Source organism: Lissotriton helveticus, chromosome 4_1 (assembly GCF_964261635.1).
Source record: "Lissotriton helveticus chromosome 4_1, aLisHel1.1, whole genome shotgun sequence".
NCBI classification, from domain to species: domain Eukaryota; kingdom Metazoa; phylum Chordata; class Amphibia; order Caudata; family Salamandridae; genus Lissotriton; species Lissotriton helveticus.
This window is the reverse complement of record NC_136063.1, coordinates 1,095,633,035-1,095,648,102: the sequence shown is the minus strand read 5'-3', so window position 1 is coordinate 1,095,648,102 and position 15,068 is coordinate 1,095,633,035. Positions and strand designations below refer to the sequence as shown.

At 44.6% G+C, this 15,068-nt stretch overlaps 1 long non-coding RNA gene across 1 annotated transcript in view; it reads left to right on the top strand.

Annotated features, from left to right (window-relative positions):
* LOC144827434 (uncharacterized) overlaps positions 1 to 15,068 on the top strand; it is a 103,623-nt gene that overhangs the window by 10,120 nt on the left and 78,435 nt on the right. The window contains exon 2 of the long non-coding RNA XR_013610185.1: positions 10,897 to 11,037. This is a non-coding gene — a long non-coding RNA (uncharacterized LOC144827434). The remainder of the gene's footprint in view (positions 1 to 10,896; positions 11,038 to 15,068) is intronic.

Below are 15,068 nucleotides of genomic sequence, written 5' to 3'. Positions count from 1 at the left end.
GATTGATGTCAACCTGATCCGTACGGACTTGACGAAAACGAACGAGAAAGTTAAGTCGTTGGACATTACAACTTCCAGTCTGACGGGTGATGTCGCTGACCTACAGACAAAGGTCCGCAATTTGAAGGCCACCAATGACCTCTTTGCGTGTCGCCTGGAGGATTTTGAAGGAAGGGCTAGGCGGAATAATGTCCGTATCATCGGAGTTCCGGAGAAGGCGGAGGATCCGACGGCTGACCTCTTCGTCGAAGATCTCATTGTTAGCCACTTTGCACCCAAGGGACTGAGTACGTTTTTTACGGTCGAGCGGGCCCATAGAGTTCCGGGCGGTAAACCAAAGATGGGTGCCCCACCGCGGCCTATCATCGCAAGAATCTTTAATTTCCGTGATAGAGACGCTATCCTGCAGGCCTCACGGATGGGTGGACCTATAAAGTTTGAGAACACTACCATCAGCTTCTACCCGGACTTTACCCGATTGGTCCAGAAGCAGAGACTTAGTTTCCTAGGGGTAAAGAGAAGACTGCGTGACATGGGCCTTAAGTATGCTATGCTTTTCCCGGCCAAGTTGGGGACAGAACATGCGGAGCGGACTTATTTTTTCCGATCGACCGGAGGAGGTGGCCGACTGGCTGGACACTCTGCCGAGCCAGCGTGCACAGGAAGAACAGTCTGGTGGGGCGGAAGGCGGACAGATGGAACATGAATAGACACCTGTTGTCTGGTTTCTGGGGTCTCTAGTTGGCCTCGAACTGTGGTTCGCTGATTCTATTATGTGATTTGATGTGATATTCGGGGGGGTTGCGGGGCTATTGGTAGGTCTCTTCCTCCTCTGATTCACTTTTTGTAGCTTAGTTAGATGTGGGGGTGACAGGCACACTGCAAGTTGGAGTGGCTTTCTAGTCTCACGCAGGGGTGCAGGGTGGGGGGTTTGTAACGGGATGTCGGGGGGGGGATGGGGGATTCTGTTGGGGATTTTGTTTGTTTTTATGCAAGGCAATGTATTGTTAGACCTTTTGATTGAAGTGCTGGATTCTTACTGGTTTTGGATCTTCTTTCTCTTTCGAGATGGGGGGGTAGGGGGTTGAAACTGATGAGCTGGAATGTGAATGGGTTGGGGGATGGGATAAAATGTGGGGTAGTACTGCAGTTGTTGAAACGTCTCTCCCCGGATGTGGTCCTTCTTCAAGAGACGCACTTGATAGGTAATACTTGTCATGCCATGAATAGGAAGGGGTATCGTTTGATCGCCCATGCTGGGTTTTCCTCTGGTTCCAGGGGGGTTGGTCTCCTTGTTAAGAATTCTCTCCCGCTGGAGATCGACGCCACTGTCCTCGATGAGAGAGGGCGCTTGGTCGCTATTACGGGTAGGTGGGAGGGCCGGACCCTTTCCTTGGTTTCTGTGTATGTCCCCCCTGGCCTGCAGTCAACTACTTTTGCGGACTTGGGGCGGGTTATCCTTGCTCTCCCCGAGGGGTCACTGCTATTAGGTGGCGACTTTAATGCTGTGGTTTCTGGTATGGTTGATCGACATCCACCTAGGGATCTTAAGGGGGCACAGAATTGGCTCCACGATCTCATTGACACTCTGGGCCTGGTAGATTGCTGGAGATTGTTACACCCCGCTCAGCGACAGTACACGTTTCATTCGGGCGCTCACGGTAGCCTTTCACGGATTGATTATGTTTTGGTGTCTGCCGCACAAGCACTTTCTATTGTTGAGGTTCAGCATTTGGCTCGGGGAATTTCCGACCACTCTCCGCTATGGCTTTGAATGGAGTTCAATTCCGGGACTGAGGGATGGGTAGCCCCGATTAATCCCTGGTATTCCCGGAACCCTAAAACTCGTGCTGACCTGGTAAAATCTTTTGACCAATATTTTCTGGAAAACGAGGGTTCTGTTTCGTCTGCGGTGTCGCTTTGGGAGGCTTTCAAGGCTATCCTTAGGGGCCAGGCTCTATCGTTAATTGCGGGCGTTAAGAAACGGAGGGATGAGGAGGTGGTTAAGATCGAGACGGAGATAGCGGACTTAGAGCTTGGCCTGGAGCAGAAGGTTACCCGTGCTAAGACACATATTCTGCGACTAAAACAATTGGAATACAGGGCGTTGGTTACTGACTCAGCTAAGGCCATGAGTAGAGAACAACAGGGACGTATATATGATGTGGGAGATAAAGCAGGCAAATTGATAGCGTGGCTGGATAAGAAAGATAGAGCTAGTCGTGTGGTGCCAGTGATCGAGACGGCGAGTGGTGCTCGGGTCACCAACCCGGAAGAGATGGTTCAATGTTTTGCAGATCATTTCCAGACAGTGTACTCCTCCGTGTCCGATAGGCCGGAGGAGGACTCACACCTATTGTTGCGTGATATTGCTTTACCGCGTCTTTCTGATGTTGACAGGGAACAAATGGACGTTGCAATAACCGCGGATGAGGTGGCTCTTGCGATTCGCTCCCTGCGTTCAGGGAAAGCTATGGGTCCCAACGGTCTGCCTATTGAACTTTACAAGTTGCGGCCTGACAAGATGGCTCCCTATTTAAGGGATATGTTTTTGGAGTCACGTGAGTGTGGTTCTCTCCCCTGTGATCAGCGTCTTGCTACCATTGTGGTGATTCATAAGGAAGGGAAATCAAGAGATCGGTGTGCATCGTACCGGCCGATATCTCTTTTGAATGCCGAACCTAAGATCCTCGCAAAATTACTGGCTAACCGATTGATCACCGTTATTAGCGGGTTGATACATCCGGATCAATCCGGTTTCATCCCGCATAGGAACACTCTCTGAATCTTAAGCGTCTACACGGTGTTCTCTCGAGGGCTGCGACGCTGCGTGAGCCGGTCATCTTGGCGTCGTTGGATGCCACGATGGCTTTTGATACTGTGGAATGGCCATATTTATGGGCCGCGTTGGCTAAGTTTGGGTTTGGACCCGGTTTTATTGGCTGGGTGCGGCTTCTTTATGAGGACCCCCTTGCGCAAATTATCGTGAATGGTCATGTCTCTATTCCGTTTAGTCTTGAGAGAGGTACTCGTCAGGGTTGTCCCTTGTCGCCGCTCCTGTTTGCCTTCGCCCTCGAACCCCTCGCTGCGTGGATCCGATGGGAGCCCTCGATGAAGGGTATTCAGTGGTGCCCTGAGTTTGAAGATCGCATCTCGCTTTAGGAAGATGACATTTTACTGTATCTGACCTCGCCCCGGAAGTCATTGATGGTTTTGTGTGATGTTTTGACCTCTTTTGGTAGAAACTCGGGCCTGATTATTAATTGGACGAAATCCTACCTATACGTTCTTTTTGGTGACGTCCCTCTTCTTCCACGTAACTGTCCCATTCAGGTGACACAATCGGGGTTTAAATACCTCGGTATCTATGTCTCATTAGACCCCGCAACTCGGTATGAACAGAACCTTCTCCCGCCCTTGACTAGACTGAAGCAGGACGTCGCGGGTTGGCGTAAGTTTCCGCTTTCGCCGCTTGGTCGCGCGGCCCTCTTTAAAATGATGTCTCTGCCTCGTTTTCTTTATGCTCTCCAGAACACTCTTGATATAGTTCCTGCTAGCTATTTTCATACAGTTGAGGGTCTTCAGAGGAAGTTGATATGGGACGGTAGACCCCGTATTGCCCTTGCCAAACTGACGCTCCCGTGGTATGACGGGGGTATTGCTCTCCCTGACATCAAACGTTATTATTGGGCGTCTCAATTGGGTGCCATTAATCATGGTATGTATGGTCCCGAATTGAACCCTGCTTTTGCTATGGATGGATGGCTGTTGCCTGCGGGTAACTACTATAGGGCGCTGTATTCAAAATCAGTGGTCGGGGCTTTGTCGGGGCCTACCAAGATGGCAGTACATTTGTGGCAGGACGCAACTAGTTCTATGGGATGGAAAGACCGCTTGACTCTAGCGACCCCGCTTTTTGGCTCGGATAAGCTTGGTAAATTGTGGAAGACCAAGGGTTTCGATAAGTGGGACCTCATTAGTATTAGTAAGGTGGGAGACCTCTGGGTCAAGGGTTAAGTGAAATTGTTTGAGATGTTAAAGACGGAGTTTGAATTGGGTGACATAGAGTACTTCCGCTATGTTCAAATTCGCCATGCCTTGATGTCAGTTTTCCCAGTGGGAGGTGTAATTCCGGAATCTTCCCCGTTAGAAGATAGATTGTTGGATGGTCATGTGCCTGACAGTACTATCTCCCATGTTTACAAAAAATTAATTAACGTTAGGTCGGACCTCCTACTGCATCTCCGGGACTTGTGGACCCGCGACGGTCTCGAATTAGATGACGAGGACTGGCAGTCTGCGATCTCCTCCCCCAAGGAGGTCGTGAGTCCAGCTCGACTCCGACTGGTACAACTTAAGATCCTCCACAGGATATACGTCACGGGCCCCCGTTTGGTTCAAATGGGCTTTTCTGAGGAGGGCCTATGTAAGCGGGGTTGTGGGTAGGTGGGGACATTTCTCCATAATATTTGGGAATGTCCTGAAGTTGCTGGTTTCTGGAACGGGGTGAATGAGGTAATGAAGGAAGTGACTGGTGTTGCTCTCTTGCCGGAAGCCAGGCGCTGCTTGTTAAATGTCTGGGAACCCACTGATTATACTGCAGCCCAGACTCAGTGGGCGACCCTGGGGGCCATGATTGCCAAGCGAGATATTTCTCAGTTGTGGGGGTCCCAGAGGCCTCCTACAGTCGAAATATGGAAGGAAAACAGGGACTGGTGTATGTTCAGGGAAAAAACTGTGTATTTGGCCCGGGGCCGTCCCCGGAAATGGTATAGTGTGTGGGGACTTTGGAACAGCTATCGTGGGGATATATGTACACCGCCTGTAGCAGATAACACTGATGTCTCTCTTTCCCCCTGACCCCACATTCTGGCTATTTTATTATATGTGTATTGAGTCGGCCCATGTCCCCCCTCCCTTTCCTTATGTTGATTGTTGATTTGTGATGATGTCTTTTCCTTCCTCGTTTGAAATGGTACTTTGTATGACAATTTTGCTGCCTTGCTTGTTTATATTTTTTCAAATAAAAAGAAACAAAAAAAAAAAGATCACATCTCTGGAAGATATCATGCTAATGAATGAGGCTTTAAAAATGTCATTAAACTGGTTGACCAGCAATCATCTGAAGCTAAATGCACAAAAAACTGAGTTCCTATTAATCTCTCCACCAAAGAACCACACAGAAGTGAAAGAATGGACCAAATTTATCACAGCACTAAACTGCACTCCTACTGTAGTGGACTCAGCGAAATCGTTAGGAATCACATTAGATAAGAACCTAGACATGAAAGCCCATATCAAATCAATGGCAAAAAATGCACGCTTTCACTTGAACTACATTAGGAAAATGAAACCATTCATCTCCACGGCAGATCTCAAAATGGCAGTACAATCCTTAGTTATCTCAAGGATTGAATATGGATGTACAACTTTAGCAGGGCTGCCAAACATTTCCACAGCACCACTAAAAGCATGTCTCAGTGCAGCTGCAAGACTCATCACCGGATCGAGGAAATTTGATCATTTCACGCCACACCTGAAATCGTTAATCTGGCTACCATACGAAGCTAGAATCCAACTTAAAATGGCATGTATTACCCACAAAGCGCTCCACTACAAAACACCAAGATACCTGGCTTAGAAGATAGAGCTTTCTGGGGGAGACAGACCAGCCAGGAGTGCCAAGGAGTTGCTGCTGAGACCACCCATCTTCCAGAAGAAGAAAACATACGACAGAGCTTTCTCAGGGGCAGCCCCCAGAATCTGGAACGCACTCCCTCCAAATATCAGGAAAATTACAAATACGGCAACATTCAAGAGGGAAGTTAAGATTTTTCTGATGAGTAAGTTCCTCACTTAAGCAATAAGGACATCCCCGCCACCACGACATAGTGGTGCCAAAGCAGAACAACAAATGGAAGAAAATAGAAAAGTTACTATTTGGACTGGGGATAACCTAGAGGCGCTATACTTACCCAGAATCTGAAGGATAAACACACAGATAAAGACAATTTAAATTTATCGTTATGGTTTTACAATTTATAGTAAAGTAGGCAAATAGAATAACATGTATGATTACCTTGAAGATAGACATAGACTGAAATTATATTGGAATATGCACATGTCGATATCAAGTACTAGCCTAATATACCTCGCCATTGTACATTTTTATGCTATTCTGGTTTATAATTGTATACCGAAACTACCTCATATTATTGTGATACGGTTTACTACATAACTTTATACATACCTACCTCATTCGCTGAATGGTTATGCTATGCAAGATGTATCTCTAACCTACCTAATGTATTTGTATCTGTGAAGAGCTCTGATACCCAAGGGTCACGTTCGCGCTATACAAAACTGTCTAAATAAAAATAAATAAAAATACCCACACCACCATCTCCCAGTACCTGTGTAATCTATGACACTCCCACTTCATGTGAAGGAACGTTGCCGGGACTGTCCCGCATCTGATGCGTGCCCCAGGTTGCATGGGTCTGATACTGTGTAGCAGTTGCAGCATAAGGCAAGAAAATTGATTGAGCTTAAACTATGTGTTACTAGCCATTTCCTTGACTTGGGCACAGGGTTGCTTCCAGTCATTGCCTGTAAACGGTATGGGTACATCTGCCGTCCACCTGTCCCTTACTACAATCATATATATGTGCCTGTCTCCTTTTAGAGCTTTAAAAATACAAAAATACCTATTAGGTCCAGAGTCCAGCAACATCATCGGTGTCTGTGATTCCATTGCTTCCTCTGGGAAAGCAGTCTAGCTCTCCTGGGCCATGTGGCACAACTTGGCATATTCTAAAAACTGACTGGCTATTACTAGAAATAGAACCTTTGTATCACCCATCGTTATAAAAGTATTGTTGAGATAAAGGTCCTTGACCACGATACAGCCACTCTCAGTCAGTTGTGTCGGATCCATTAAGGAGTGTATCTACTAAAATGGTTGCAGCCTCTGATTGGTAAGCATTCTGTCATATGGAGCTCTACGCAGTATATGGGTGACTGCTTCAGCCCATTCCTCCGACTACCTGCCGGACAATAAAAAGACAGCAACCTGGGACTCTAACACCTTGCATTAAATACTTCAGGAGACCCGCACCATCCTATCCAGTGAACAGTTCCTTATCCCCATTCACTCCTTCCGCTCACCGATGCGCTGCATAATGTAACATCCCTGCTATGAAATACATTTGCAGATCTGAAAGGCCAAGCTCTCTGTATTCTATGCCTAAATTCATAATCTCTAATTTAACTCTACTTCTTGTGCCCCCCTACACTATGGACACCAAAAGGCACATTTTTAATTTGGTGACCACGGACCTCGGAATGCTACAAACTGAGTTTTGTAAAGTATATGGACATCTAGGGAGGTAACTAGTCATAATATCGAATTTAAAATATTGAGTGGAAAAAATATCGAGTTTTTAATATCGAGTGGACAGGATATCGACTTGCAAAAATATAGTGGGTAAGAATTTCGACATGCAGGTAAGAAATATTGTTTTTTATAATATCGAAGAAATTAATATCGTTTGTAAAAATATCGTTGTTAATGATTTTTTTAAGTGTTTTGTATGTTAGTATATGTGTTACAAGTATGTATTATTTTTGTAATGTATGTTAGAATTTTTTTAGATAAGTAATTTTTATGTTAATTAATTTTTGCGTAATTTATTTCTGTAGCGGGTTGTCGGTTTATAGGGGAATAGGGTGGGAAGTAATTTAATTTAATATATTTTTTAAGATTTATTTAGAAATAATTAATTATATATTAATTACTTTTTCCATAATTTAATTCTGTAGCGGGGTTGTGAGTTTATAGGGGAATAGGGTAGGAAGTAATTAAATTGAAATTAGTTTTTTTAATACATTTTTATTGCAAAAATTGTCACTGAAATACACAGCTATGCGCCCACAACCCTGAGGCCGGCAGCTTGTCAATATGAGGCCTTATACACAGCTTCATAGCCCACATCCTGGAGGCAGGGCAGCATCACTATTAAGGATTGTATCTCTCATCAATGTGTCAAACGCGCCTGCTGCCTACCAGCGACCGTAAATAGTGCACACATTTTTTAACAAACACAGAGATGCCAACACTACTTGCTACTATTAGGACACTTACTGTAAGCATCAGTTTTTAACCTTGGATCCTACGTGCAGTTACCCATCTAAACCCGATCCCCTCCACTGATCTTCTCTAATGCCACCTGCTTACCCACCCAAGAAATCCACGCCATCTGCCAGTTTAGGCGCGGCCCCTTTCCCTGCATTTTTATTCCCATGAGCGCGTGACTACATTATCTTCTATAAAGCAGTGATGTTAGTCCCTACTTCAGGCTCTGTCGTTGTCTCACCAGCTGAACCCATTCCCCTACCCAGCAGGTATGTTGTGTATAGCCCCCAGAAGTTCTTCGGTCTGCTCCGGGGTGGAAGCAGCTCGCTGAAGTTCTCTGATTGCGTGCAACAGTAAAGGACGTCACGTGACTACAGCGGTACTGTGGGCAGAGGCCCCCACATCCAACACATCGCAACTCTGCGTTTTGCCATCAGCAAGCCCATGTCCACCAATCTGCGGATTGCCTTCGGCAATGTTTTCAAATATCCCAGCAGTGCCACGGCTGGGTCGGGAGGAACTTTTGAGCCAACTATGGCGCTTAGATCGTGAAATACCTTTACCCAGTATTGGGAAACACCAGGGCAACTCCTCGCTAAGGACATGAAATCTACGGACGGGTAGTGACATCTTTTACAGGTCGCCTCCTCTCTCAGCCCATAACTTTGTAGTCTCTCCGATGTGTAGTACACTCTATTAATGTATTTAAAATGTATGAGTCTGTGCTTGCCGTGCAACGATATTTGTTTTGTGTTGTTACAGCAATAAGACCACATGGCATCATCTATTGTCATGTCCAGATCGCGTTGCCAGGCCAGTCTGGCCTTGGTGTACTGGTTTGCTGTGAGAGACATTGCCAACTTGTATATGTTGGAGACAAGTTTGTGGGGGTCTTGGTTTTAATGAGATATGACAGTTCTGGTACCTCTGGGGGTTTGTTCATGTCATCCCCTAATTGTTAATGCAGCACCCTATGCACTCTATGAAACTGGAACCGTTGCAGCAACGTGGGAGCTTAATTAAATTGAAATTAGTTAACTAATTATTTTATTAATTAATAAGTTAGTATTTAATAATTTATATTGTTAATTAAGTTAATTAATTTATTATTAATTCATTATAAATTGATTAATAACAACTAATAATTAATTGGTAATTATGTTGAGTGTGTTATTTTTTTATTAATTAGTAATTATTTAGATATTAAGGACTAATAATTAATTTGTAAATGTGTTAATTGTGTACTATTTTTAGGAGCGGATTGAGAGTTGATAGGGGAGTATGGTGGGAAGTAATTTAATTTTAATATTATTTTTTATTATTTTCTATATAATATTTATTAAAAGTTATTTTATAGTGTTAATTGTATGAATTAATTTAGATTTGATGGTTATTCATTTTATTGTTAATTGTTATTAGGTAATTAGTTAATTGTTAATTAATTATGTTAATTTTCTAATATTTTACAATATTGTAGGTGACGTTTATAGTGGAAAATGGTGGCAGGTAAATTAATTTTGAAAAATTATTAATTGTTAATTAATGTTCATTATATTGCAGGAGTGGGTATACTAAATTATTCCCCTATGCTATCCAAAACTTTCCCTACTGTTACACTTGGAGGAGTAGGAATATTAAATTATTCCCACCCGCTATCCAACACTTTCTCTACTGTTGCATTTGCTGGAGTGGGAACAGGAATTTTTACCCTCCCCCTATCCAACATTTTCCTTACTGTTGCACTCACTGGAGTGGGAATAGCAATTTTTACCCACCCGCTACCCAACACTTTCCCTGACTGGTGCACTCACTGGAGTGGGAATAGTAATTTTTACCCACCCGCTATCCAAAACTTTCCTTACTGTTTCACTCGCTGGAGTGGGAATAGTAATTTTTTTCAAAGCCCAGCTCACCTGAGTTTCTGTTCAGTTCTGATGGAGGTTGAAGACAGTCCGACCCCACCCTGAAACTGCTTGTTCCAGCACACTAGTTTTAGACAGTGCATTAAGAACCAGAAGCTCAAGGGAAGGGGGGAAGTGGATGAAATAAAAAAAGAGAGACAACACCGTTCTTGCGTTTCCACTGTTGAAGTGCTGCTAAAATCTGCGGCCCTCTCTGAATTCTTTAGAAACTGGTGCTTAATGAAACATAAACAAAGAACAGGTAAGTCCAACCTATTCCTAAATGTGTTCCTGACTATCCCTTTATCTATTAGAAATTCTCTTCTAAAAGTACCTCTTGGATCCTGGTCTCTAGCTTCCAGGTTTGGAATGTGTTACTGTTCTGGGATGTGCTTTCTATTACCGTAAAGCTTCTATAAAATTAAACGAATACCATTATCAGAATTACCAATATCAAACATTCATCTTAATATAACTAAAGTCTAAATTATTAATAGCAAACTCACTTTTCACAAATTTCCAGAATTTTTATAAAACGAATACTGTACTTTTACATCAAAATACAGCAGGTAATTTGTGCAAGTCCTTGATTTACTGTTTGCATTGCTGTCAATGGTTTCCACTGTTCGATTCTTAAAAGTTCCATGTAAAACAATGTTTATTTCACAAAGTTCCACAAAGTATTCTTGTAACAAAGGGTTTGAATCACAATGTTCGTGGAAGGTATCTTGTTCCAAATTGTCTATACACGAATCCAGAAATCGCTGTCAAAGTTCTTTCAGGTAATAAAAAGTTTTGTACTTACTTGTTGCTGGAAAGGGATACTGATCAGTCTAACCTTGTCCTCTTTCTCTTTTGCAGGTCGATTGTATTGGACAGGAGAGGGGCTGAGGCAAGGAGGAGACGGAAACTGGAAGAAGGAAGAGCCAGCAGCCGCGCCCGTTGAAGCCGATGAAGGTCTGTAGAAAGCAGGAGTGCCAGCGCCGAAGGATCTGTTCTCAGGTAAGCGGGAGGTAGACGAGCACAAGCACTGGGTGAGGCTCGGGGGCTGCCTTTTATAGACAGGGCTGGGGGTGGTTCGAAGAGCTGGGTGTGGTTCGAAGAGCTGGGTGTGGCTAGAAGAGCTGGGTGTGGTTCTCACATGCTGCACATGTTCTTGAAAGGTGTGCGAAGCTTCAGTTATTATGCAAATGAGTTGAATTAACACATGGCCTAGCAAGGGGTGCTCTAAAGAAGCCTTGGTAAAAGCAAGGTCCAATGTGTAAACAAGACAGCAATGTCCAAACTTGTGAGTACATTGAGCAACATACACAGAAGCCTAAGGGGGGGGGCTGAGATAACAAGAAAGGCTTTCAATAGTATGTTTAAAAGAGAGCTATTACAGAGACCACTAGTGCAATGAGAGGGGACATGCTCTTTGCTGTGCACAAACCCTAACATTTTTACCCTCCCGCTATCCAACACTTTCCCAACTGTTCCACTCCCTGGAGTGGGAATAGTAATTTTTATCCACCCGCTTTCCAACACTTTCTCTACTGTACCACTCCCTGGAGTGGAAATAGTAATTTTATCCCCTACGCTATGCAACGTTTTCAGTATTGTTATATTTAATGTAGGAAAAATATATATTTTTAACAAATATATTTATTTAAGGTTTTAACTTATCATATATAATTTATTTTTATATTTATGCTATAGGTTTTTTATATATATGTAAATATATTTTAAATTATGTGTTTAATTATTTTAAATTAAACATATTAATTATGTTTAATATCATTACGTGAATATATATATATATATATATATTAAATTAAACATTGAAATGCATGCTTTTTACATTACATTTATTATTGATTAATTTTAATCTTTTTAAATGATTTTAAGTATGTTTTACTTAATCATATGTATTATTTAATTAATTTTATATTACTTTTAAGACATTAAAAAAAGTCAATATTATATCGATCTATATTACTAACAACGATATTTAGGATTTGATATTTTTGTACTTACCTATTTGTAGATAGGAAGTCGATATTCTGTTGCTCAATATTTTTACCTCAATATTGTGTATTGTGGCAGCTCGATATTCTCCCCCTTCAATATTCGGTCAGTGATCCATCTAGTGAACAGTACCATTGTGTTCAGGGCCAACCTGTCCATCACCGACACTGGCAATCGGTTCCAGAACCGGATTGAGGCTCCTAGGTTGGCTACACCTTTTCTCACATTCAGACAATATGGATCCTCTGAGGGGTATGCTATTTGGATCCCTAGATAACGGGAATGACACTGCTCCCACAACAGCCACGTCACTGCGAGGTCAGTGGGGGCCCGACCCTCAAGACCTGCATGTGGGAAGAGCACTGTTATATTCCTTGCAACCGCCGAACACCTCCACTTCCAGATCCACACCGACCCTAGGACCACACTTAGAGGCACCCTCATCTACCGGCCCCAGGAACCCATAAACAATTCAGCGAAGACATCATTGACTTCATCAGCCCACATGTCCTCGCCTCCGAGAACTACATTCTACTAGGAGACCTCAACTTCCACCTGGAAAAGAAAAACGACAGCAACACCACTACCCTCCTTGACAACCTGGCCAATCTTGGACTCAAACAACTTATTGACACCCCCACCCATGTAGCCGGACATACACTCGACCCAATCTTCACTTCCAGCAAATACATTTACTTCGATCGTACCACTGATCTCCACTGGACGGACCACAGCTGTGATCACTTCAGCTACAAAACCACCTCGACCCACAACCCCCCACAACCTATTCCTCGAAGAAACTGGAACAAAATCACCACCGACCAACTCCTCACATCGCTCAACCAAAACCCACCCGCCCTCCCATCGGACCCAAACCAAGCCGCCACCAAACTCAAACAATGGATCACTCACAGCGCTGATGAATTAGCACCCCTGAAAAACCATCACACCAAACAGGACAGCAAAAAGGCCCCCTGATTCAACGATGACCTTAAGAAATCTAAGAAGCTATGCCGTACTCTCGAGAAAACATGGAGAACAAACCCAACCACCGACAACATGACCACCTTCAAGGCAGCCACCCACAAACACCACCAACTGATTCGATCCACCAAGAAATCAGCATTCAAGAATCGACTCGACAATAACGCCCATAACAGAAAGGAACTATTCAACATAGTCAAAGAATTCACCAACCCCACCGCAGCCTCAAACGACATCACTCCCTCCCAAGACCTCTGCGATTCGTTATCCTCCTTCTTCTACAACAAAATTGCCGACATACATAACAGCTTCGAGAACATTGCCAACTAACAATCCTCTCCACCCCCCTCCGAACCTAATCCGCCTTCTAACAACCTCAGCGTCTGGAACCCAATCACCACTGAAGACACCATCCGCCTAATGAACTCCATCCACTCTGGCTCGCCAACCAACCCCTGTCCCCACCACATCTTCAACAAAGCAGACTCCATCATCGCACCCCATCTCCGTGATGTCATCAACTGCTCCTTCAACTCTGCCACCTTCCCAGAAAGCTGGAAACACGCCGAAGTCAGCGCCCTCCTGAAGAAACCCACAGCTGACCCCTCTGAACTTAAAAACTACCGCCCCATATCCCTCCTCCCATTCCCTGCCAAAGTCATTGAGAAAGCAGTCAATAGCCAGCTCGCCGCCTTCCTTGAATCCAACAACTCCCTCGATCCCTCGCAGTCCGGCTTTCGAGCCAAACAAAACACCGAAACCGCCCTCATGGCAGCTACAGACGACATCCGAACACTACTGGACAACGGAGAAACAGTGGCCCTCATTCTACTCAACCTCTCCGCCGCCTTCGACACAGTCTGTCATAGCACCCTCATACAACGCCTCAGCAACATCGGCATACAAGGAAAAGCCTTGGACTGGATCATCTCGTTCCTAACTGGAAGAACTCAAAGAGTCCAACTTCCCCCTTTCAAATCAGAGGCCACCGAAGTCATCTGCGGTGTACCACAAGGATCATCACTCAGTCCCACCCTCTTCAACGTTTACATGAGCCCTCTCGCATCCATCGTGCGTCAACACAACCTTAACATCATCTCCTACGCTGACGACACCCAGCTGATCCTCTCCCTCACCAAAGACCCTATCACTGCCAAAACCAATCTTCACGAAGGCATGAAAGAAGTAGCCGAATGGATGAATAACAGTTGCCTAAAACTTAACTCAGACAAAACGGAGGTGCTCATCCTAGGATCATCCCCCTCTGCCTGGGACGACTCATGGTGGCCTTCGGCTCTGGGCACAGCACCCATACCCACAGACCACGCACGCAACCTTGGCTTCATCCTAGACTCCTCACTCTCAATGACCAGACAAGTCAACACCGTCTCATCCTCCTGCTTCAACGTACTTCGTATGCTCAAAAAAATCTTCCGTTGGATCCCCTCCGAGACATGAAAAACTGTCACCCACGCAATGGTCATGAGTCGACTGGACTACGGAAACACCCTCTACGCCGGAATCACAGCCAAATTACAGAAAAAACTCCAACGCATCCAAAACGCATCAGCGAGACTCATTTTGGACATCCATCGCCAAGATCACATTACCGGCCACCTGAAAGATCTTCACTGGCTCCCCGTCAACAAGAGGATAACGTTCCGTCTCCTCACCCACACACACAAGGCCCTCTACAAAGTAGGACCCGAATGCCTCAACACCCGACTATCCTTCTACACTCCCTCCCGCCAACTAAGATCCGCCAATCAAGCTCTCGCCGCAGTTCCGCGTATCCAAAGATCCACCATGGGAGGTAGGTCCTTCTCCTACCTGGCGGCCAAGACCTGGAACTCACTCCCCACTCACCTCCGCCTTACACAGAACCACATCTCCTTCAGAAAAGAACTTAAAACCTGGCTATTCGATAAATAATGAACCCCCTTCCCAAGCGCCTTGAGACCCTCTGGGTGAGTAGTGCGCTATATACATTCTTGAACTTGAACTTGAACTTCCTATTTAAATGCAGCCCGACACCCTGTCAA